Source organism: Lolium perenne, chromosome 4 (genome assembly GCF_019359855.2).
Source record: "Lolium perenne isolate Kyuss_39 chromosome 4, Kyuss_2.0, whole genome shotgun sequence".
NCBI classification, from domain to species: Eukaryota; Viridiplantae; Streptophyta; class Magnoliopsida; order Poales; family Poaceae; genus Lolium; species Lolium perenne.
The window spans coordinates 182,989,685-183,015,349 of record NC_067247.2 but is presented as its reverse complement, the minus strand read 5'-3'; the positions used below and the strand labels follow the sequence as shown (position 1 = coordinate 183,015,349).

General features: G+C 40.7%; 1 pseudogene; it reads left to right on the top strand.

The window, feature by feature from the left end:
* LOC127347374 (uncharacterized) overlaps positions 1 to 24,592 on the top strand; it is a 39,966-nt pseudogene extending 15,374 nt beyond the window's left edge.
* Positions 24,593 to 25,665: the final 1,073 nt, after the last annotated feature.

Sequence of the window (25,665 nt, the reverse complement as noted above, 5' to 3'; positions counted from 1 at the left end):
CCCTCCCTTGGCCCCTCATTATATAGGTGGATCCCAAGTGTTGGTGTCCAAGTCTTCGAATAAGACCCGAAACCAAAACCTTCCATAGGAGGGGGCAAACCTAGCCCAACTAGGACTCCCACCCAAAGGTGGGATTCCCACCTCCCATGTGGGGGGTGGCCGGCCCCCTATGGTGGAGTCCACTTGGGACTCCACCCCCACTAGGGCTGGCCGGCCATGGAGGTGGAGTCCCTTGTGGACTCCACCTTCCTTGGTGGTTTCTTCCGGACTTTTCTAGAACCTTCTAGAACCTTCCATAGAACCTTCCGCGACATTTTATTTCACATAAAATGACATCCTATATATGAATCTTATTCTCCGGACCATTCCGGAACTCCTCGTGATGTCCGGGATCTCATCCGGGACTCCGAACAAATATTCGAACTCCATTCCATAATTCAAGAACTACCATTTCAACATCCAACTTTAAGTGTGTCACCCTACGGTTCGAGAACTATGCGGACATGGTTGAGTACTCACTCCGACCAATAACCAATAGCGGGATGCGGAGATCCATAATGGCTCCCACATATTCAACGATGACTTTAGTGATCGAATGAACCATTCACATACATTACCAATTCCCTTTGTCTCACGATATTTTACTTGTCCGAGGTTTGATCTTCGGTATCACTCTATACCTTGTTCAACCTCGTCTCGACAAGTACTCTTTACTCGTGCCGTGGTATGTGGTCTCTTATGAACTCTTTCATATGCTTGCAAGACATTAGACGACATTCCACCGAGAGGGCCCAGAGTATATCTATCCGTCATCGGGATGGACAAATCCCACTGTTGATCCATATGCCTCAACTCATACTTTCCGGATACTTAATCCCACCTTTATAGCCACCCATTTACGCAGTGGTGTTTGGTGTAATCAAAGTACCTTTCCGGTATAAGTGATTTACATGATCTCATGGTCATAAGGACTAGGTAACTATGTATCGAAAGCTTATAGCAAATAACTTAATGACGAGATCTTATGCTACGCTTAATTGGGTGTGTCCATTATATCATTCACACAATGACATAACCTTGTTATTAATAACATCCAATGTTCATGATTATGAAACTAATCATCCATTAATCAACAAGCTAGTTTAAGAGGCATACTAGGGACTTCTTGTTTGTCTACATATCACACATGTACTAATGTTTCGGTTAATACAATTCTAGCATGATATATAAACATTTATCATAAACATAAAGATATAAATAATAACCACTTTATTATTGCCTCTAGGGCATATCTCCTTCAGTCTCCCACTTGCACTAGAGTCAATAATCTAGTTTACATTTGTAAAGATATAACACCTTGGTCTTCTGGTGTTTTATCATGTATTGCTCACGGGAGAGGTTTTTAGTCGTCGGATCTGACACGCTCAGAAACGTATGTATTTTGTAATTCATTTGCGTCTCAACGCATCACTCATTTCCAAATGAGTTGGCATTATATATGTTTGATCTTCTGGTGGAACCTTAATTCCATTTGTCTGAAATATGTCACTTATATTGTCACACACAATATAGCTTCAAAGTTCTGACTCTGTCGAAACTACACCAAGTTCTCAAAGAACCTCTTGACTTAACATCCTTTGTCATTGTCAAAACAATGACATACTCTGCCTTCTTTTGTAGAATCCGTCACAATATTTAGAACTCTTCTAAATCTAGCATAGACAACTTCCAGCTCATTGTGCTACCTTTTAAACAACACTTCGTCTAATTTGAGATTGAAATTATATTTTATATGTGACAAAACCAATATCGGTGTAACACCTTACAGCGATTTGTTTGTCATTTCTTCATACAAAAATATATATATCCTTAGTTCTTCTAAAGTACTCAAGGATATTCTTACTGTCGTCCAATGATCATCATATGAATCATTCTGGTATATGCTCATAACACTTTATAGCACATGATATCTGATTGTGTACATATTATTCGTGATCTATAATCACTCATGTGTTTTTACTCATTGAGTGTCAGATACACTCAAGTCTTGTTAAACCTTCACATGACAAGAACATTTTCTTAATATTTCTATATTGAACTACTTCAATATCCATCATATGTACTTTGACTTAAACTTATTTATGTGTTTCAATCTATCTTCATAGATCTTGACACTAAATTTGTTTCGATCCATATCCTTTCATTGAAGTTAATTCTCAATGAAACCTTTTAATCAAGTATATAATTACATCATTTATAACCAACTATATGTCACCTACATAAAGTATTATAAATGTGTCTTAGCGCTCCCACTTAATTTCTTGCAAATGCAAGCCTCTTCATTGTCTCTGATGAAATAAAAAACTCTTTGACTATTTCATCTGGTGAAGATTCCAACTCCGTGATACTTACTTCATCCAATTGAAGCTTGTATACCTATCTAGTATTCCACGGACCAGCAAAACTCTTGGTTGTATCTTGTATACATACTTCTGTTAAGTAGTGTATTTTGCCATCCTACTAGCATATCTCATAAAAGAAATATGTAGTGATTACTAGAATAATCCACATAGACTATAAGCATTGCTACGGAAGATCTAATCTTATCGTATTCAACTCTTTGAACTTTGTTGTAAACAATTTTTCGACAAGTCAAGCTTTCTTCAAGGATATTTCATCCAAGTCTATCAATTTCATAGATCCATTTACTTTCATAAAGTATTCATCTATCTTGGATTTCATGGCGCATGGCCATTTTAATGGAGTCGGGGCCCATCATAACTTCTTTGTTTTGTAGTTGGTTTATCATTGTTCAAAATCAATCCTTTGTCCACAAATCATTTATTTGATCGCAAAGTAAACCATACCTACAAGGTTCAATATGTACTTCGATCTCCATGGCTAAAACACTTTGTAGTCATGAGAGCCATGATCGTCGTGGCCGCTTCCAAAACCAATTCCGATGCTTTGTGCTACTCGATCATTATGCTCAGGTTCATAAACCTTATCAAATTATATTGTCCTCCCACTCAAATACTTCACTCGAAACAATTTCTCGGAAATAAGAAACATTGACAAACACTTTTGTCTTTGTCTCGTGGGAAGAATTCCCAATTAAATCTACGGGATAACCAACAAAGACATTCATCCGATTTTGGTTGACTATTAGGGTTTATACCCATGCCATAACTTGTATGGTGTCATTTCAACGGATCATGATGATGCTCTATTCGGTGTAAAAGCGGTAGTCACTAAAGCATAATCCACAAAAATATAATGGCATCAATATTTTATCTCATCATTGATCCAACAAAGTTTGGATATATCTCTTGGATACTTCATCATCACTATGATACTCCAAGAAACGTAAGTTGTAGAACAATTTCATAACTCTCTTAGATGTTCGCTAAAACTCGTAATTCAAATATTTCCACCATGATCCAATCATAGATATTTGATTTCTATTACGATGATTTCCACTTCATGCTGAAATTTATTTGAATCCTATTCAAATATTTCAAACTTTTCCTTATTGAATATATCCAGATATATACTCAATTCATTGTTTGAAAGTTTTCATGAAGTAGAAGAATCTTCCGCACACAACTATGCCCAGTGAACCACATATATCATTATGTATGTTTTCACTAAGTTAGTTGCCCGTTCAACTCTTCGGCCTATGAACGGTATTTCAGTCATTACTTTTTAGAAAAGATTTTGCAAGTGCCAAACGATTCAACAAATTGAATGACTCCAAAAATCCATTTGCATGGAGTTCCTTCATGCGATCCTTTCTAACATGACCTAAATTGCGGTTCCACAAATAAGTGGAATTCAAATCATTTGCCTTATGGCATTTTAGCGTCAGTGTTATGTATGTGTGTTTCACCATTAAGATTTATAATAACTTATCCATCGTACATGGAGTAATGTCATAATTTAAACAACTCATTGTTTTCATTTGACCAGAGCAAAATAACAATTATTAAGTTCTTTATTATAAATTCTAAGGGCTAGATAGAATGCCAACGATGAACACAATAACACTTTATTTTTGTTCCAGACGTGCATTCCTATCATATTCCTTGTCGATCACTTAGGCCATTGTATTCTTGTATTGCGTTGTTTTGTATGACACTTCATACCAACCAATATGGTACTAATACCCAAGAAATTCATTGTGTGACTTAACTAGGAATACAACCATAACATGTATATCATTTATATACACCTGAGCTAGACTTTCTAGTCCTTTTTTTTCTTTTCTTTTGCCAAAATATCTTTTGCAGTTTCTCTTTTAGCTTTCCTCATTATTCAGAAAAACATTTCAACATCAATAACTTCTAGGTTTGTTGGTCAAATACCAATAACCTTGAGGTTCTTACTTTGAAGTTGATCATCATATGACAAGTGTTTCAGATTTCACTATTAGTAACTTTGTAATACGATGAACAATTTCACTCATAATTTTATCCATCAATTCATGATAACTTTCTGAGACCATGTCTGTACATGCTAGGCTCATAAAGTTTAAACCTTAGTATTCGTATATGCAAATCTGGTTTGCACCCGTTGGAAGCACACGTAGAATCTATAACACCCGATCATCACGTGATGCTTGAAACGACGAGTCTTAGCAACGGTGCATACTAAGGACAATCACTTCATGGATATGCGAATATCGTTAGTGCCCCAATAGTTGGAGGATTGGGACGCCTTGCGTCTTCAACCTTCGTACATTCCCATAAAACTTATGAGTTTATGTAGTCTCACCAATTTTATATTCTATCATCTTGCAATAAGGTCTTAGATATCACATATATCTCGTACCTTGATTATTTCTGAAAACTAAATTTTCAGCTCCTTACTTTTCAAACAGATTTGAACTTCAAGTTTCACGGAGACAAGATAACTTTAGGTACTAATTGGAACCATAGCTATTTGAATCAACAATGTGAGGTTTACTAAAAGTTTGCAATAGGACTTAATCATTTCTTGATTCATTAACAATACGGTACCAATCCGTAAAGTTTCTTATCAGATTTTAACAGTATTTCTATCTCAATAACAAGACTAGCGCATAGTAGAAAACGGATGCCAATACTACAAAATTAATTCAAAATACTACTCAGACTATGTTTATGATAATTAGTTCATGTTTTAATCTAATTACTAATGAACTCCCACTTAATACAACATCCCTCATAGTTGTTAAGTGGTACACGATCCACATCCACTACACCAAAACCGATCATCACGAGAGATGATGTAGCTTCAATGGTGAACATCAACATGTTGATCATATCATCCATATGACTCGTGTTCAACCTTTCGGTTTCCGTTGTCCCGAGGCCATGTCTGTACATGCTAGGCTCGTCAAGCAAACCCAAGTATTCCGCGTGTGCAACATGGCTTACACCCGTTGTATGTCGAGTTTATCACACCCGATCATCACGAGATGCTTCAAAACGTCGAACAATGCAACGGTGCATACGAGGGAAGAACACTTTATTATCTTGATATTAATGTGAGGGATCATCTTATAATGCTACCGTCGCGATCTAAGCAAAATAAGATGCATAAAGGATTAACATCACATGCAATTCATATGTGATATGATATGGCCCTTTAGTCTTTGCGCCTTCGATCTTCATCATCAAAGCACGGACATGATCTCCATCATCAACGGGCATGATCTCCATCATCGTCGGCGTAGCGTCAAGGTTCATGACGCCGTCTTCATGGTTGTTCACCTCATGTAGCAACTATTACAACTACTTTGAAATACTACTCAACATGAAAATTAAAGACAACCATAAGGCTCCTGCCGGTTGCCACAATACAATAATGATCATCTCATACATATTCATCATCACATTATGGCCATATCACATCACCAAACCCTGCAAAAACAAGTTAGACGTCTCTAATTTGGTTTGCATATTTTACGTGGTTTAGGGTTTTCGAGAGAGATCTAATCTACCTACGAACATGAACCACAACGGTGATACTAATGTTGTCAATAGAAGAGTAAATTGAATCTTCACTATAGTAGGAGAGACAGACACCCGCAAAGCCTCTTATGCAATACAAGTTGCATGTCGAACGAGGAACAAGTCTCATGAACGCGGTCATGTAAAGTTAGTCCGAGCCGCTTCATCCCACTATGCCATAAAGATGCAAAGTACTCAAACTAAAGATAACAAGAGCATCAACGCCCACAAACCATTGTGTTCTACTCGTGCAACCATCTATGCATAGACACGGCTCTGATACCACTGTAGGATAACGTTGCATAGAAAACAAAAAAATTTCCTACCGCGAACACGCAATCCAAGCCAAGATGCAATCTAGAAGACGGTAGCAACGAGGGGGTATCGAGTCTCACCTTTGAAGAAATTCCAAAGCCTACAAGATGAGGCTCTTGTTGCTGCGGTAGACGATCACTTGCCGCTTGCAAAAGCGCGTAGAAGATCTTGATCACGATCGGTTCCGGCGCCACGAGCAGGGCAGCACCTCCGTGCTCGGTCACACGTTCGGTTGTTGATGAAGACGACGTCCACCTCCCCGTTCCAGCGGGCAGCGGAAGTAGTAGCTCCTCTTGAATCCGACAGCACGACGGCGTGGTGTCGGTGGCGGTGTAGAAGTCCGGCGGAGCTTCGCTAAGCTACGCGGGAAATATGAAGTGGAGGAGCAAAGCTAGGGTTTGGGAGGGGGTGGCCGGCCACTCAAGGGGGGCGGCCAAGCTATGGTCTTGGGGTGGCCGGCCCCCTCCCTTGGCCCCTCATTATATAGGTGGATCCCAAGTGTTGGTGTCCAAGTCTTCGAATAAGACCCGAAACCAAAACCTTCCATAGGAGGGGGCAAACCTAGCCCAACTAGGACTCCCACCCAAAGGTGGGATTCCCACCTCCCATGTGGGGGGTGGCCGGCCCCCTATGGTGGAGTCCACTTGGGACTCCACCCCCACTAGGGCTGGCCGGCCATGGAGGTGGAGTCCCTTGTGGACTCCACCTTCCTTGGTGGTTTCTTCCGGACTTTTCTAGAACCTTCTAGAACCTTCCATAGAACCTTCCGCGACATTTTATTTCACATAAAATGACATCCTATATATGAATCTTATTCTCCGGACCATTCCGGAACTCCTCGTGATGTCCGGGATCTCATCCGGGACTCCGAACAAATATTCGAACTCCATTCCATAATTCAAGAACTACCATTTCAACATCCAACTTTAAGTGTGTCACCCTACGGTTCGAGAACTATGCGGACATGGTTGAGTACTCACTCCGACCAATAACCAATAGCGGGATCTGGAGATCCATAATGGCTCCCACATATTCAACGATGACTTTAGTGATCGAATGAACCATTCACATACATTACCAATTCCCTTTGTCTCACGATATTTTACTTGTCCGAGGTTTGATCTTCGGTATCACTCTATACCTTGTTCAACCTCGTCTCCTGACAAGTACTCTTTACTCGTACCGTGGTATGTGGTCTCTTATGAACTCTTTCATATGCTTGCAAGACATTAGACGACATTCCACCGAGAGGGCCCAGAGTATATCTATCCGTCATCGGGATGGACAAATCCCACTGTTGATCCATATGCCTCAACTCATACTTTCCGGATACTTAATCCCACCTTTATAGCCACCCATTTACGCAGTGGTGTTTGGTGTAATCAAAGTACCTTTCCGGTATAAGTGATTTACATGATCTCATGGTCATAAGGACTAGGTAACTATGTATCGAAAGCTTATAGCAAATAACTTAATGACGAGATCTTATGCTACGCTTAATTGGGTGTGTCCATTATATCATTCACACAATGACATAACCTTGTTATTAATAACATCCAATGTTCATGATTATGAAACTAATCATCCATTAATCAACAAGCTAGTTTAAGAGGCATACTAGGGACTTCTTGTTTGTCTACATATCACACATGTACTAATGTTTCGGTTAATACAATTCTAGCATGATATATAAACATTTATCATAAACATAAAGATATAAATAATAACCACTTTATTATTGCCTCTAGGGCACATCTCCTTCAGCGCCACCATCATTCGACTCCCCATGTCGCGTATAGTCGCACAGACACCAGCGCACATCAGTAGGTCGCCGGAATCTCGCCGCCGTTGCCGATTTCGCCGGCCACCGTAAGCTCATGGACTTGGTCTCGATTTTGACCAGTCCACGCTCACGTGGCAGTCCACGTGGACCTCCGGCCCACAGGTCAGTGTCTGCGTGGGTAGAAGGCCGGGTAGCTTTAGCTATTTGCTTATATTTCAAATTTTAGTAATTGCTGAAACTTTACATAAATGTATAAAATTCATATTTATTCCGAAAAATACAAATGAGATATCAAAATTCTTATAAAAGAAAGATCTATCCAATAAAATATAAAATGAAATTTTTATTTTAATAAAAATTTAATTATTTAATACTTAATATTTAAGCCTTTAAATTTAATTCTAAATTCAGTTAAAAGTCAATAATTAGGAAAACTTCATAAAATAAATAAAAACCAATAAGTAAATAAGGAAAACATTAAAATTAATTTTCCTTTTCTACTAACTTATTAAATCCTTATTAGGAGGATTTAAAACCCTAAATAATAATTACCTTAATTATAAATTGTTAAAAATAATAAAATACCAAATTCCATATTATTTTATTTTCCAAGTTATTAATAACTTCAACTTTAACATGAGGTTATTAATCATAGAATTAAATGATAAATAGCAAACCCTAAATTCCACATGGAATGATAATACAACCATATCATTTCATGTGAAACCCTAAACCCTAAATTCATTTAGAACCTAGTTCCATTATTACATGTGAACCCTAATTTGCTTCTAACCTAAACCCAAGGTTAGAACAGGTGATCATGGTACTTTAATTCAAATCATAGGACCATAATTAGCAAATTAAATACTTGTCATGCCACATAAAATGTAGAACCCTATCACTAGCAATTCAGGATTCCTTGTATGCATACCATTAAACCAAGATGATCAAATAGGATCAACCAAGTCTAAACCCTAGTTCCTATCCCAAAGAACACCATCCTTAGTTATCCATAATTAGCATCACACCATTGTGATGAACCCTAATAGCAACTACACCTACTATTTGGTATTACATTCCATACTCCACTAAACCCTACTAGTGTTGGATACATATCAACCATCCTATTTAGGAGTCAATTATTCATTACTTAGTGAATCCAATAACAAAACCTAGACTACCTCAACCTTAATTGATATACTTCTTATTATTTAAGAAGTATGTTCTTCAAAAGTTATTCTTTTGAAGTAAAGAAAGAATCATCATCAACCCTGCTTATAATGACCTATAAACCCTATCAAGTTATCACTAGCAAGATAAACCAACCTTGACAGCAACCATGTATAATAAATTGCTTAGGATGCCTAGGCTTATCTTAACCTTACAAGCCCTAGGTGTTGATGAATCCAACTTTGTTGGGATCTATCTACTACTTACTCCAGAAACCAATTAGAACCATAGAAAACCATAGAACCCCACAAACCTAATTATCATACTTGTTCTTCATCAAAGAACATGTTCTTCAAAAGTTATTCTTGTGAATTATATAATAAGTAATCATCAACCATGTATTATAGAACTTAAAATTGACAACTGCTCTTTACTTATTATACAGCTACTATTCCTGGTTGTGTATGATTGTTACTATTCATTTTGCCACCTGCTCATAATTCTAAAACAACACAACCCTGAATAAGAACCTTGTTTGTGAATCACTCTAAAAGTGCAACACACCCTGAACTAACCATTACAACTCATTGATCCTAAATCATCGGGGTTAGGTCACGCTTAGAGCGATTGCATCTCATTCTTATGCATTACTGCATCCTTGCCAATCTTTTAAACATCGTCCTTACCGGACGATGATGCTATTTCAGAATTTGGAGTTATTGCGTATCGAAGACCTTGCCTGCATAATCTTGCAGTCAAGAAAGGCAAGTTCATCGCTTGCTCATGTCATTTGAGTATTTTTACCAAATTACTTGCAAAGTACTATGTTTATCACTATTGCATAAAAAAAAAAAAAAAACCACTATTTTCATAACTATGAATATGACTATGTGGTGGGCAATGGAACCATGGATTGTGTTGATATGGTGGAGGTTCCATTGCAAGGGTTTATATCCATCTAGGATTAAACAACAAATGTCGCCAGTGATTCTTGTGCCGTAATACCCGTGTTAACCATAAGATCCGGAGTGGGACGGAGTAGTCAAAAGTGTTTCCACCTCTCGTTCATCAACGGATGCGCTTACCGTAGACGGTTGTATCTTGCGGAGCAATTGGTGGGTGGGGATCCCCTTCTAATTCCCCACGGTATAGTTGTTGCTTACCGTAGACGGTTGCTGCTTGCGGAACAATTGGTGGGTGGGGATCCCCTTCTAATTCCCCACGGTAATGCGGTCTATGATGGGTTGCAGCTACCGGCGAAGGAGTTTGGTTCGATCCCAGACTGTCGTCGTGGCCGGGGTCCACCCTGAAATTACGGGAATAATGGGACCGGCGAGGACCCAGGGTCGGGGCATGCAACAAAGGGTGGGTGTTCGAGGTAGCGGAGGAACATGATTGGCTAGACCTTATACCGGGCCTCACACCAAAGGAAGTGTGGACGGGGAGTACGCCCGGTTGGCACCAAGGTTAAGATCTCTTATGGGTAAAGCAACACACCTCTGCAGAGTGTAAAGAACCGTGACCTGTCACTCCCTGTTCCGGGATATGGAACTGCGAACGCGGCCGGAAAGGAGCTTCATGAAGTTCTAGTAAACCGGTGAAGGCTGACGGACATAGTTCTTCTGAATAAAAGCAACCTTTTGAAGAAATGGTTATGAAAACTTGCATTGGTATTAGACTTTCTGGTCTAATGCCGTAGCTAGTGCATTAAACACCTCTTTCCTATAATGAACTTGTTGAGTACGCTCGTACTCATCCCACTCTTAAATCCCCTGCTTAGATATGGAGGCATCGAAGGAGGATCTACAGTGCAACTCGAAGACCGAGGGATCAACAAATACTTCAAGGGACAGGAACCTGACAGAAGAGTCAAACACTACCTCCAACAAGGATCAAACCTAGCTTAGCAATAGAAAGGAACTAGTTTCCTAAACCTAGCTCCTATTTAGCTAGAATCTATTCACAGCCTCTAGAGTTAGTTAAATACTCTACAACTAGAGTTCGTGATAAGACTAGACTACGAGTCGTTCTTCTGGAGTTTATTTGCAGTTTTACCTCATTGTAAAGTAGGAGGCTGTGATGATCTTATGTAACAGAGTCACTGTTGTAATTCTATAGACATGCCTTGGACCCGCATATGTTTCTGTTGTACCACTCTGAGCGATATAATACTAGTGGAACGGTGTTTCATTGGTGTTATATCAGACTTGCATACTACACCATGCAGTGGTATGCCGGGTCACCACAGTTGGTATCAGAGCAAATGCTTTGACCTTAGGATTAAAACCCTTTAAAGGAGACCTATAGGATTGGTAGTGTCTATAGGAAGTTGTCTTAGTTAAACCAAATACTTCTTATGACTTGAGATGGATATTCACTTGAGAATAATCCTGACACACTTAAGTCAACCTTTCTTAACTATCTTTACTAAGTAAAGTTAGTTAACTAATCCCAAACATATAGTATACCATGAAGTCCTTAAACAATAGATGGGTAGATCACAGTTGGTATACAATACATGGTAGTCCAAAGAGAGGATACAACCATAAGGAAGATATCCTATTGGAAGATGTGTACCAACACATGATATAATTAAATAAGAATTACTCAGACCTGTACTAGAAATTATATCAAGTGATGAAGATGATTAAGATATCCTAATAGAAGATGTAGACCCAGATAAGTAATAAGTAAGTAAAATTATCTAGACGTGTGAAACAATTGATAGTAAGTGATAACTCTGAGTTATGTGAGGTAGTATAGACCGTGATGAGTCAATCATGGGAGGTAAGGATGAGAGATAGGAATAAAATATGTTTAATTACATGGTAGAGTTATTAATCATATATGATTCACCTGAGAATCGTTATGTGATGGACTAGAACAACATAAATAATTAAGAGGAGTACAATAAGAAGTCAGGTCTTCAACCATAGAGCAAGAATTGTGTTTCAAAACCATGGGAAGTGTGCTAAGCACATCATGTCCATAGTCTTATGATAGTATAAACACTTGGAAGTATAAGAGCTATATTTCCATAGTTATGTGTTTAGAATAGCAATGTTAGAACCTAGACATATCATGTGAAATAGTCCTCAATAAAATGAAAGTTAAGTAGTACTTCCAAAGAAAATTAGATTAACCGTAACTATCCCAAACCACTTTGTTTCAAGTTTATCTCATTGCAAATGTGCAATTAAGGTAAATGTTGAGACAAATAGTAGAATGCCATATATTCGTGCTAAGTATCATGATATAAACCTATATTATGTGGTGTTATATACTACACATCAGAGCCTGATGTTTAGAGATGTCTTACTCAACTATTATATTCAGGCCTATGATGATGTGTATTAGAAGCACAAAGCTGAATCTTCTTGGATTTTTATTGGATTTTCATTGATTGACTAGATCCATACATGAAGTTTGACTTTGATATGCAAGTGCATGTTGCAATATCAAGTCCTTACTTGATGCTATAGATCTAGAGGGTAATAGTATTCGTGTGAGGAAGCGACGAATTCTGGAAGATTCGGAAGACAAGATGAAGGTTCATTAGAAGAAAGGAAACAAAGTTGTGGGAAGCAACCACAATATTCAGAAGGTAGTACCAATCAACATTCATGCTTTACCTCCACAGAGGAGTACTTTAGTACATAAGAAGCATGAAGATGAGAAATCTGGTGATTATGGTGAAGCTCAAGCAGATCCATAGTCAACATAGAAGAGGGAATGCATGGGAAATCACTTCAAATACTATAATCATAGTGTCAGCTAGTGGTTTTCTTGCAACAATAAACCCTCGAAGAAAGGAAGATGATCTAGGAAATCATAGCAAATATAAGAAGACTATAGTTGATATCAGAATACCACAATTGATATAGGATCAATACTGGAAGATAGAGTAGAAGATATCTCGTCCAGTTGATCAGAACCTATAATAAGATCCATTTTTAGATAACAAATAGCCACAATTGATATCAAGTAGTCCACCATTGGATTATTTGTATCAAGAAGTTGTGAACAAATAAAATTTTGTTAGCCAAATAACAATGACCTATGATCATTTAGTCGAAGGATTCACATTGGATGTCCACAATTGAGTGGATACATCATAAATATTCTCCGCAAGACCTTATAAGAGTACAAACCATAAACTTGAACCTAGACCAATATTCTAACCATAAGCCCAATGGTTGGGAAGAAAAGGAGTGAAGACCATAAGAAAACTCTAAGGGGTAGAGTAAAGATTGAGTTGGATGCACAATGACTCAATATTTTGAGAAAGATAGATGAAGAAGGTCTGAACTGAGAGGAAGTTCGATCTTATTTTCATAGGATCGTTGAATACTACTTTCAGAAGGATGTCAGATCAGAAGCCGAGATTTATACCTCAAGGAAGCAAGAAGTGGACTATAACTTGAGAAGGTGAGTAGTATTTACTCAAAAGTACGAAAGCTCAAGTAAGTCAAGCATAAAGAAGTTGGACGAAGAAAATACTATAGACCAAATACAGCCCAAAAAGGCCAAAGACCGAAGAAGATAGAATATACCAATACCAAAGAATAATAGAATGATTCCTTTCATGGAACCTAAATAACCAAAAATAGTTGTAAGTATCAACTATAAACCATGATGGGATGGACTAAATGAGTCTAATCCATTCTTAGAGGAATAAACCATCATGATCATTTCCATGTTAAGTACCTTACTTAGTACCATTATTGCAGTTTTGGTAGTAAGGGAAAACAAAGACCTATTTACCAATTAGGAGAATATTATTCAATTAGTCCTCAATTAAGACTGTCAAGACAAGAAGAAGTCTCAATCATTGAATATTCAATGAGAAAGGAAACAAGCTTATAATATTGGAGGAAATCATGGAAGTAAAGGAAGTAATAGTTGTTTGATGTCAAACAGTAATGGATTCCAGGAAGAATCTGGACAAGGGATATATTCAATTATATCCAGTGAGATCACCACGGAGTTCGAGAAAAGTTGTAGTTTGCACAAGTCAGAACCACACTCCGGATACGTGAGAGAGATCAAACTTCGAGGACGAAGTTTAGTTTAAGGGGTAGAGACTGTAATATCCCAGGTAATGGGGTTACAAAAATAGAGGAAACAGATGTGTGCATTGCATTCATGCATAGAAAATCTGGGGAATTTTCGCGCTTTAAAGTAAAACAGTCACGATGAATCGAAGTTTCACTTGACCTTGGTGGAATTGAAGTAGCTCATCAAGTCAAGCGCTATAAACCTCAATGTGACTTTGATAAAACCTTGTTTTGGGTAGAGATGATTTGATCTAAGGGGTTAGATCAAATGGAACTAATAATCCACACAACAACACTTTACTCAATGATCAATTGCTTGATTTTATAAAAGATTATAATATGGTAATCCTTACTACAACATATGAACATCCATTTAATTGGAAATCAAGTAACAATAATTGGAGTAACTATTCCTAACTTATCTTTTCCATGTCTTAAACTAAGCCTTGAACCTACCATGAACCTCATGGTATCCATTACATTTCAAACTTGGAAACAAGACAAGGAGATCAACTCTAGAAATATATATAACCTTCTCTATTCCATATTAGTATACATCAAACCAAGAGAGATGAGAGTTCTACAATAATTATTAGAGAAGCAACAAACCTTGAGCTAAACCTTGGATATGCATCCAAGTATTCAAATCATCATCTTAAAGAGAAACCCTAGGATATTATTCAAGTCCTTCCCAAGTGAGAGAGCCCATTCATATCAATTCTAGTTTTACCTATTAATGAATAGAGGACAATCTTTGAACTAAAGAATTGAGTTGTAAACCATTTCATCTTGGAGTGGTGAGATAACCAAAAATCAAGTGGAATAAGACTATATCCATGAATTAGTGAAATAAGGGTTGGACTCATCCAACTAAGTTAGACAATAGAATCTTTAGCTCAGCAACCTAAATAAATATTAGGAGTACACCATAAACCCTAGAATAACTATTCCTATGAAAGAGAAGCTCAAGCTATAGTGCTATACTCAAGTTAGTTGAGGCAACACTTTAATTTGAGGGAAAGAAATATCCATATGTCCTGATAATTAAATCATCATTTATTAAGTAGAACCCTAAGTAATTATCTCAGGCAATCTCCTGGGATATAAATTATTGAGACAACCATAATTATGTCTATTCAAGAAACTATAAAAGAAAGTCTATATTTAGTTGATCAAGACAACACTTAATCTTGAGAGTGAGAAACCAAATTCATCAGAGATACCTTAGGAAGTCCAACCTTGATCATTATAAATTGTGTAATGATCATAAACCCTAGAGAACCTGAGGTTAAGATTAAGAACAAAATGATCATATAAAATACATGATCATGCTTTGGAGAGATGTGAGGATAAGTTAAACCCTACTGGTATAAGTAGATCCCATTTCTACCTGAAATTATAGGGAGATCACTAGTAAGAAACTCTAGACTTATATCCCAACCTTAACTTGTGATTCAATTGGTGATCATAAGTAGAATTCTACCATATCTACATTCCACATATTCTTCATTTAAGAAACATAAGAAAACCTTAGAGTAAAACTCTATACTTTATATGGTGAGAAACCATATATCCATATGACCAAAGTTAACTATAAAAAGAACTACAACCAATGTAGTTACTTACATGATAAATTGAGGTTAATAATAGAAGCCAATTGGGAGAAGATAAAAATAATTCTCAATAACTTCATAACAAGAGGAGGACATGAAATATTAAGCAAGTAACCATATTATTTTGGTTAGGGGAGAATAAACCCTAGCAAATGCAACATGATGTCATCTCACATCTACAAATTAAAATTATATCTCAACCCTAACTATTGTATCACTATGGAGATTACAAAACTATAAACCCAATCCACATTTGAGTTCCAACCCATGTGACATTAGGTAAATAGCATTTGAACCCTAGATTTGCACATCAAATAAATCTTGTGCTTCAATTCTTGAACATAAGAAAAACCTTGTGCTACATTATATGGTTAAACCCATATGTGTAGTGATCAACTATTTATCTTTGTAACCAAGATTAACCATGATGGAAAAATACCTACCTTAGATGCTTTCAAATATAATGATAGTGTTAACCTTAAAAGGGGGTTACCATAGGAGTTATAAAACCTTAGCAAGTTGGTGCTCACACAAAATCATATGTAATCATCCACTTCTCAAATGGAAACCAAGTCTTAATAATAACCTCTGAAATACTTTGAGTTGCAATTATCAACTCTCATAAATCCTAACAGAATTAATTAACAAGAAAAAAAAATTAAAAATAAGAATTGAAACCCATGCCTATTTGCTATTATGAACAATCCACAACTATGCATTATAACCCAATACAAAATATTTGTTTCAAATAAAGAATGAAGTAATAGTCCTTGCACTACATCCCAATTCAATTAACATAACAAGAACCCTGCAATTCAAATTTGAATTTAAATCAGATTCAAATAGAAAATATAAAACAGAAAATAGAAAATAGAAAAGAGGGGAAAAACTTTACCTGGACTTACCTGGCCATGTAGCCCACCAAGCAGCCCAACAATTGGCCCAACAGCACCAGCCCAACTTAGCACAGATACTCCTTCGTCGAAATATCTCCGAACCAGGTCGTCCTCATCCCTTTCCTCTCGCATGCCGGCCAGCACGAAGCCGTGCTTCGATTCTCCTTGCCGCTGGCGAGCTCTCCTCGTTCGGCGTCGTGACGAGGCATGTCTTGGCGCCATATAAAAGCTTGCTGTCGAACCCTGGCTCGTTTTCTTCCTCTTCTGCTCCAAAAATTCTCCCCAGACGAAACCCTAGCTCGCCCCGGTCATCTCCCTCGCCGCCGTTCGGAGCCTTCCCAAGCCTCGCCGTGACCGCCATGATGACCGCCGTCCTCGACTTGCTAGGCCCGCACCAGGAGTCGAGCCGACGCGTCCTAAATCGACCTCACCGAGCCATCTTCTCCGCTCCCGGCCACCGTCTCCGCCGGCGATGGCGTCGCCGTCCGGTCACCTCTGCCTCGTCTGGGCACTCCGACGAGTTCCTGGTGAGCTCCTGCACCTCGTGGACCATTCCACTCTCTCCCTAGCATCCTATACCATGTCATCGCCGGAGACCTGCCAAGCACCGCCGCTCGGGCTTGCCGTCGAGCAAGCGCCGGCGACCTATAGGGGGCGGCGCCACCATCATTCGACTCCCCATGTCGCGTATAGTCGCACAGACACCAGCGCACATCAGTAGGTCGCCGGAATCTCGCCGCCGTTGCCGATTTCGCCGGCCACCGTAAGCTCATGGACTTGGTCTCGATTTTGACCAGTCCACGCTCACGTGGCAGTCCACGTGGACCTCCGGCCCACGAGGTCGATTAATACTGCGTGGGTAGAAGGCCGGGTAGCTTTAGCTATTTGCTTATATTTCAAATTTTAGTAATTGCTGAAACTTTACATAAATGTATAAAATTCATATTTATTCCGAAAAATACAAATGAGATATCAAAATTCTTATAAAAGAAAGATCTATCCAATAAAAATATAAAATGAAATTTTTATTTTAATAAAAATTTAATTATTTAATACTTAATATTTAAGCCTTTAAATTTAATTCTAAATTCAGTTAAAAGTCAATAATTAGGAAAACTTCATAAAATAAATAAAAACCAATAAGTAAATAAGGAAAACATTAAAATTAATTTTCCTTTTCTATTAACTTATTAAATCCTTATTAGGAGGATTTAAAACCCTAAATAATAATTACCTTAATTATAAATTGTTAAAAATAATAAAATACCAAATTCCATATTATTTTATTTTCCAAGTTATTAATAACTTCAACTTTAACATGAGGTTATTAATCATAGAATTAAATGATAAATAGCAAACCCTAAATTCCACATGGAATGATAATACAACCATATCATTTCATGTGAAACCCTAAACCCTAAATTCATTTAGAACCTAGTTCCATTATTACATGTGAACCCTAATTTGCTTCTAACCTAAACCAAAGGTTAGAACAGGTGATCATGGTACTTTAATTCAAATCATAGGACCATAATTAGCAAATTAAATACTTGTCATGCCACATAAAATGTAGAACCCTATCACTAGCAATTCAGGATTCCTTGTATGCATACCATTAAACCAAGATGATCAAATAGGATCAACCAAGTCTAAACCCTAGTTCCTATCCCAAAGAACACCATCCTTAGTTATCCATAATTAGCATCACACCATTGTGATGAACCCTAATAGCAACTACACCTACTATTTGGTATTACATTCCATACTCCACTAAACCCTACTAGTGTTGGATACATATCAACCATCCTATTTAGGAGTCAATTATTCATTACTTAGTGAATCCAATAACAAAACCTAGACTACCTCAACCTTAATTGATATACTTCTTATTATTTAAGAAGTATGTTCTTCAAAAGTTATTCTTTTGAAGTAAAGAAAGAATCATCATCAACCCTGCTTATAATGACCTATAAACCCTATCAAGTTATCACTAGCAAGATAAACCAACCTTGACAACAACCATGTATAATAAATTGCTTAGGATGCCTAGGCTTATCTTAACCTTACAAGCCCTAGGTGTTGATGAATCCAACTTTGTTGGGATCTATCTACTACTTACTCCAGAAACCAATTAGAACCATAGAAAACCATAGAACCCCACAAACCTAATTATCATACTTGTTCTTCATCAAAGAACATGTTCTTCAAAAGTTATTCTTGTGAATTATATAATAAGTAATCATCAACCATGTATTATAGAACTTAAAACTGACAACTGCTCTTTACTTATTATACAGCTACTATTCCTGGTTGTGTATGATTGTTACTATTCATTTTGCCACCTGCTCATAATTCTAAAACAACACAACCCTGAATAAGAACCTTGTTTGTGAATCACTCTAAAAGTGCAACACACCCTGAACTAACCATTACAACTCATTGATCCTAAATCATCGGGGTTAGGTCACGCTTAGAGCGATTGCATCTCATTCTTATGCATTACTGCATCCTTGCCAATCTTTTAAACATCGTCCTTACCGGACGATGATGCTATTTCAGAATTTGGAGTTATTGCGTATCGAAGACCTTGCCTGCATAATCTTGCAGTCAAGAAAGGCAAGTTCATCGCTTGCTCATGTCATTTGAGTATTTTTACCAAATTACTTGCAAAGTACTATGTTTATCACTATTGCATAAAAAAAAACAAAACCACTATTTTCATAACTATGAATATGACTATGTGGTGGGCAATGGAACCATGGATTGTGTTGATATGGTGGAGGTTCCATTGCAAGGGTTTATATCCATCTAGGATTAAACAACAAATGTCGCCAGTGATTCTTGTGCCGTAATACCCGTGTTAACCATAAGATCCGGAGTGGGACGGAGTAGTCAAAAGTGTTTCCACCTCTCGTTCATCAACGGATGCGCTTACCGTAGACGGTTGTATCTTGCGGAGCAATTGGTGGGTGGGGATCCCCTTCTAATTCCCCACGGTATAGCTGTTGCTTACCGTAGACGGTTGCTGCTTGCGGAACAATTGGTGGGTGGGGATCCCCTTCTAATTCCCCACGGTAATGCGGTCTATGATGGGTTGCAGCTACCGGCGAAGGAGTTTGGTTCGATCCCAGACTGTCGTCGTGGCCGGGGTCCACCCTGAAATTACGGGAATAATGGGACCGGCGAGGACCCAGGGTCGGGGCATGCAACAAAGGGTGGGTGTTCGAGGTAGCGGAGGAACATGATTGGCTAGACCTTATACCGGGCCTCACACCAAAGGAAGTGTGGACGGGGAGTACGCCCGGTTGGCACCAAGGTTAAGATCTCTTATGGGTAAAGCAACACACCTCTGCAGAGTGTAAAGAACCGTGACCTGTCACTCCCTGTTCCGGGATATGGAACTGCGAACGCGGCCGGAAAGGAGCTCCATGAAGTTCTAGTAAACCGGTGAAGGCTGACGGACATAGTTCTTCTGAATAAAAGCAACCTTTTGAAGAAATGGTTATGAAAACTTGCATTGGTATTAGACTTTCTGGTCTAATGCCGTAGCTAGTGCATTAAACACCTCTTTCCTATAATGAACTTGTTGAGTACGCTCGTACTCATCCCACTCTTAAATCCCCTGCTTAGATATGGAGGCATCGAAGGAGGATCTACAGTGCAACTCGAAGACCGAGGGATCAACAAATACTTCAAGGGACAGGAACCTGACAGAAGAGTCAAACACTACCTCCAACAAGGATCAAACCTAGCTTAGCAATAGAAAGGAACTAGTTTCCTAAACCTAGCTCCTATTTAGCTAGAATCTATTCACAGCCTCTAGAGTTAGTTAAATACTCTACAACTAGAGTTCGTGATAAGACTAGACTACGAGTCGTTCTTCTGGAGTTTATTTACAGTTTTACCTCATTGTAAAGTAGGAGGCTGTGATGATCTTATGTAACAGAGTCACTGTTGTAATTCTATAGACATGCCTTGGACCCGCATATGTTTCTGTTGTACCACTCTGAGCGATATAATACTAGTGGAACGGTGTTTCATTGGTGTTATATCAGACTTGCATACTACACCATGCAGTGGTATGCCGGGTCACCACATCCAACTACCTAGATCTAAGCGCTGAGATTGATCAATATTTGTTATGGAAAAGAGTAGTATTTTTTCACAAAAGAGAAAAATAGGAAAATTCCTGCCCACTAAAGGGTACTTCCAGCATATAGAAATTTGTCCACCTGGTCAGACCCGGTTTGGTTGCAGCCCCGGCCCCATTCCATTTCTGAAGACAAACGGATTCTCTTGACTTGCCATCTATTTTCATGTCAAAAAATTTAGAAATGTCACACCGTCATAGAAGCCCGCGCTGCATCCTTATTTAGCGTGTGACATCGGTTTGTTCTCCACCGAAAATGCTAAAAACCCGCGCACCAAAAATTTCCAAGATCGCCCTACATCAGGCGTGTTAAAATTCAGTGCCACAAACATGATTTTGCAAAGAAATAGCATAAAACAAGATCTAGAAAAAATCATAAAACTAGTTTATATATAACAGAAACTAGAGTCAGTTTATACTACCTCCGATTCAGGGAATAAGACGCCCTCGTTTTACGAGCTTTTCGTTTGACTAAGTATTACTTGAAATATATAAAGATTGTTTGTATAAAATTAACATCATTAGAACGTGTTTTTCAATACGAATCCAACAATACTAATTACATATAATATAACCAAGATTTTGTTGCTCAATTTTTATGGTCAAAGTTCGTCTTGGAATACGCGTGCGCCTTATTCCTTGGGACGGAGGTAGTATTTTACAAACTAGTGCATATAAAAATAAGCCTAATCTAAAAACTTGACATCGGACAAGTCCGGTGTCGTGGTCGACACCGAAGTCGACGAGAACATGTCAGCCCAACGGGGGTCATCCTCGGATCTCCACGTAGAAGGCGGCGTTGGGGTGCTCGCGGACGCTGCAATACCCAGAGCTCGAATGGTGTCACGACGTCATTGCGGTGGCACGGTATCTGTGGGGAGGGAAAAAGCGCGCGCTTTCAGACGGTTGGAGGACACGTGCGGTGCGTCATACAGCGCGCACCGGCGCACGAAAGAAAGCAAGTGCATCGCAGTTTTTTCCGACGCACGGTAAAAGTTTTGGCGCGCGCAATTTTACTGCGCCTGCCGGCCCGCTCTGCAAATTAGAAGTTATTTTAGCGTGCGGTCCATTTACGTTTCCGTTGAAGTTGCTCTTACGGATACATTGCGCGAGATATATTTTATACAGGTGATTGACTATGATTGAGGCAGTCATCGATGGTTTTCACATACGGAAAGGCACGTGCATGTTAGCAGATGGACGGGCGTTTTGGAAAAATCGATCATTACCTCTAATCCTGGCCAAGTTGACTTTACGAGAGTATCGAAAAATTACCTGCCTAAATTACACTTGCTCAATACTACTTGTCCATAGGATTAGTAATTTGTACCATAAAAAGCCTCCAATCTTATCGACGTATTGCGCAGAGCAGGCATGTTACCATCGGATCGGTGGACGCTGCAGATCGTGACCCGTCACCACAAGTTCAATCTCATAGCTGATGTGATGATGGAACAAGCTGCTGAAATGGAGTTCGATCTGATCATCATGCCGGTAATACATGGAAATTTCAGTTGCTTTATTTTCTTCGTTGTGGTGCTCTCGGGAGTACATACTTCAATGAGTATGCTGCTTGCTGTATATGTACAGGGTGGTATTCCTGGCGCTATCTATGAAGTTTACCAGTACAGAACTTGTTGCTTTGCTGAAGAAACAGGCAGAAGCTGGGAGAAACTACGGCGCAATATGCGCTTCCCCCTGGTTAGTCCTCGAGCCCCACGGTTTGCTTACTCATCTATGTTTGTGAGTTGTGTCTACATTTTTTAAAGATTGAGCTAATTTGGAGGTGGTCAATTTCTGTCGTTTTAGGGTAAGAAGGCAACATCATTTCCACCGATTGCGTACCTGCTTAGAGCATGTCTAAGAAACATGTATTTGCTCGCCTCGTATCGAGCGAATACAGGGCTATGTATTAAAAAAATTGCTACGCACGAACCATTCTGTCTAACAGATCCTTTATTTCACCCGTATTTTTAGAAATGCAAAACCCATGGGAATTCATAGATAGTTCTTCACATTGATCATAGATAAGAGATTTACAAAATTGCGCGATCCTACTGGATCGCGACTTCTACAATGCTAGCCTAGTCGTCGAGGATGCTCCTACGCTGTGCGCTCATGGCTGGCGGCGGTGCAAATGCGGCGGCGTGCGCGTGAGAATTGCTCGACGGAGTGGTTATGGTTGGCGGCGTCGCACAACGGGACTAGGGTTGCGAGTGAGGGGTTGGACCCCCACTCACACCTTCACCCTCTATTTGTAGGGGGCGGCGGGGTGGGTTTGACGGGCCCCGTATTCTGCCAATACGGGGCCTGCTAGACGGCCCAAAACGCCCTCACCCCCTATCCCGCCGGAATAATACGGGGTACCAGCGTTTTGAGGGGCCTGCTAGACTTCCTCTTACGGACCAAGGCGCATGCGAATACAGGGTCGTCATCGACGGTAAGAGCATGTCTAACAGACCCCCTATTTTTATGCCCCGTAAAACGCGAGTAGAGGGCCCTGTATCAAAAAAATACTCACGCAAAAACCATTCCGTCTAACGGACCCCGTATTTTTTAAAATTGCAAACCCGGAAAAATTCTTCGATAGTTCATCACGTTTATAGATAGATCATACATAGGATTTTACAAAATTGCGCGATCCTACTGGGTCGCGACTTCTACGAAGAGACCTACTCGCCGAGGATGACGATTGTCGCATTGCCGGCGGCCTCCCGCGCCTCCATCTCCTCCACGGAGGCGATGTCCTGCGCCGCCTCGTCTTCCTCCGCCCGAGCCTTGTCGGCGGCATCCTTCATGGACGCAGCCACCGCTGCAAGTACAGGGGTCCTCCTCCTCCGCCTCCTCTTCCTCCTCGCCGGCTCGTGGCTCTCCTCCGCCGCTGGTGCTCTGCTGCCATGCCGCCTTCCACGCGCGCTGCTGCTCCCAATCCCTCCACCATTTCTCGAAGTCGCCGCTGCTCATCGGCTTAAGCGGCGGATCGGCCTTGTAGTAGCACCTGCCCGCCGCGAACTCGCGGAGCTTCGGCAGCACGTAGAGGGCGTCGGCGTACTTGCACGCCGCGCGCCGACTCCCGGCGGCGGAGAGCTTGTAGTGGCGCCGCCACGCCTCCTCGAGCGTGTCCAGCGAGCGGGATCGCTTCGATCCGAACGCGGGGGAGGCGCTACTCCTCCATCGTGCGCTCATCTCCGGCGGCGGTGCAAATGCTGCGCTGCGTGGCTGCGAATTGCTCGCCGGAGCGTGTGCGGGGAGGCAGCGGCGCATGGCGAAGCTAGGGTTGCGAGTGAGGAGTTGGATCCCCACTCGCACCTACAACCTGTATTTGTAGGGGGCGGAGGGGTGGGTTTAACAGGCCCGTATTCTACCGACACGGACCGGTCCGAATACGGGGCCTGCTAGACGGCCCAAAATGGTCTCACCCCCTATACCGCCGGAATTTAACGGGTAGGCGGGCGTTAGACATGCTCTAACCTCATCACAGGTAGCGCGACAGAGTTCGCCCCGGCCATTGTCGAGAAGCTATTCGGCCGAGAGAAGACGGTCTCTGTAGCCAAGGAGTTGGTTTTTTATGTGATTGCAGAGACGGGTGGATGCATTCGTGGGGCATTTTCCTAGTTGCCAACCTGGCCATTGTCAGCAAGCTATTCGGCCGAGAGAAGGCGGTGGTCTCTGTATCAAAAGAGTTCAGTTTTTTTTTTTTTTAAAAGAGTTAAGCGAAAAGTGCACAGTTTTTAGAAAAAAAACTGGAAGAAAACCATACACCAAGACACCACGGCGCCTAAGCCCACACTCGCCACGCCACAAGAATAAGTCCACTCAAACCCACTGCTGATACAAAGCAGACAACACACTCGTCAAGACCAGCTTGACATCCAACCAAGCCTGAGAGAAGACGCCATGCCTACTATGGGAGGAGCAGACACGGGACACTCCAACATAGCTGAAGAAGACGAACCTCTCAGAGAACTGCGCCAAAACGACATTGTCGCCATCGTGACACAATGTCGATGTCCTCAACACTATCAAGATGACGAACATTCGGAGCCGCCGCTCTGACATACCGCTGCTCCATTGCGCCCTGCGCGTCCACCAAGACCACCACCTTCCGGGGCCGCTCCCCGACGTACCACCGCTCGCTCTCGAGCTGCAACGCCGCACGAACCGTCCATCCGCAACCCAAGCTGCACAGGCCAAACGGCCGCAGAGCACAGGTATCACACCAACTCATCTGGGGCCGCCACCCCCACATAACGTCCGACCGTCCCCACGCAAGCTGCGGCAAGCCGCATCCTTGCACCATAGAGATGCTGTCGCACCACTTTCCAGGGCCGCTCCCGACGTACCACCGCTCGCTCTCGAGCTGCAACACCGCACAAACCGTCCACCCGCAACCCAAGCTGCACAGGCCAACCGGCCGCAGAGCACAGGCATCACACCAACTAATCTGGGGCCGCCGCCCCCACATAACATCGGACCGTCCCCACCCAAGCCGCGGCAAGCCGCATCCCCGCACCATAGAGATGCCGCCGCACCACCTTCCGGGACCGCCGCCCCAGCTCACAGCCACCTACCCGAGGTCGTCGCCTCAGCATCCTCCAAAGCAGACGGCAAGGCAACGCAGCCCAACAAATAAGCCACCCTCGCCGAGAGAAGGTCATGCCCTCCAAAGACGACGCCTCCAAGAAGGG